The sequence below is a fragment of the Mus musculus genome, chromosome 12 (genome assembly GCF_000001635.26).
Source record: "Mus musculus strain C57BL/6J chromosome 12, GRCm38.p6 C57BL/6J".
NCBI classification, from domain to species: Eukaryota; Metazoa; Chordata; class Mammalia; order Rodentia; family Muridae; genus Mus; species Mus musculus.
Genome location: NC_000078.6, coordinates 22,400,658 through 22,402,332, shown reverse-complemented (window position 1 = coordinate 22,402,332; position 1,675 = coordinate 22,400,658).

Sequence of the window (1,675 nt, the reverse complement as noted above, 5' to 3'; positions counted from 1 at the left end):
CTGCGATTTATCAAGCTCTGCCTGGGTACTATCTAACCCCTGTGAGATCACCTTTTCAATAGCATCTTTTATGAGCGCCCAGAGGCAGAGGGTGAAATTATCTGCCTGAGTGATTTTCTCTGATATCTAAACTTTCTTCTTCCTTGAACCATGGGCAACAAGAATCTATCCTATCTAAAAGATTTCCTAACAATTGTACTTTGATCCCTACTCCTCTTGCTTGAAGCAACTCTTGAAAACTGAGGATAATTGCCTGATGCATTTCTTTTTTTAAAATCCGTTTCCTCTCACCTGAGGCAGCTTTTGGAAAGAGAGTTCCATTGGACATGCAAACTTTATATGCCCCAGTACAGGGGAATGCCAGGGCCAAAAAGTGGGAGTGGGTGGGTAGCAGAGTGTGGGGGGAGGGTATGGGGCACTTTTGGGATAGCATTGGAAATGTAAATGAGGAAAATACATAATAAAAAATAAAAATATATAAATAAATAAAAGCTGCGGACAACCGCCTGATCAGTTCCTAGTTCCAATAATTCCGCTGAAGACCTAAGTGGATCCAGCGCTGGATTAGCCATATCTTTCAACACCTGTAGCAGCCCCTTAAAAAATGAAGTTTTAAACTAGCACTAGAGTGTGTACCTGTTGCTTTAGTGTCCAATACGATCCTTTTCTTTTTCTTCCCGTGGAGCTCCACATGAAACAGCATTCCTTCAGCTTCTTCCTGAACTTCTTCAGGTCCCAGTCCAGGCGCCAGATTTTGCAAGCCATCCAGCGGCTCACATGGACGGGGTACACCTGAGTGGCAGGCCGGCACTTAAAGAAAGGGAAACTAGGCTGACAAGAGAGAAATGAAGCCAAGACAATGTTCTGATCAAGATTCAAATGTTTAATGGCAAAGGCACTTATAAAGGGAGGGGGTGTTAGAACCACTCCCTCCAATTCATCCTTGGAGCCTGGAACCAGCTGCAGGTGATGATGTGCAGGATAGGCATAGTCTCCGGAATAGCTCTGGGGCCTTTCAGCAGGTAGTGAAAGAAAATAAAAAAAATTGAGATCTGTGATTCATGTAATGTATGTCAAATAGCCCAAAGAGTTTTTTGTGAGCTTTGCAACCTGGAGCTGAGAAAATAGCAGAACAGGCCGGGACATGCCCGAGCAGGCCCATCGTTACCTGTCCTGACTGGCCTGGTACCTCCCTATCTCCCACCCTTCTGACAGTCTGTTGATGTTTAGATGAACCAATCATGTGAAACTGTGCCAATTCCTCCCTGCTGATGTTTAAATGAACCAATCATGTGAAACTGTGCCAATTCCTCCCTGCTGATGTTTAAATGAACCAATCATGTGAAACTGTGCCAATACCTCCTTGCTGATGTTTAAATGAACTAATCATATGAAACCACGCCAATTCCTCCCCCAGCCCCACCCCTTTTCTATAAAAACCCCTAGCTTCCAAGCCTCGTGGTCGAAACCACTGTCTCCTGCGTGAGATACACTTCGACCCGGAACTCCGCCATTAAACTACCTCGTGTTCTTACATCAAGTTGGTTGTCTGTTCATGATTCTTGAGTGCACATTGAATCGGGAATTGAGTGGGGGTTTCCCCACTAGGTTCTTTCATTAGCAGTATCTTGAAGAGGAACAGTGACAGTGGCTGAACTATTGAGTGATCTAGGGA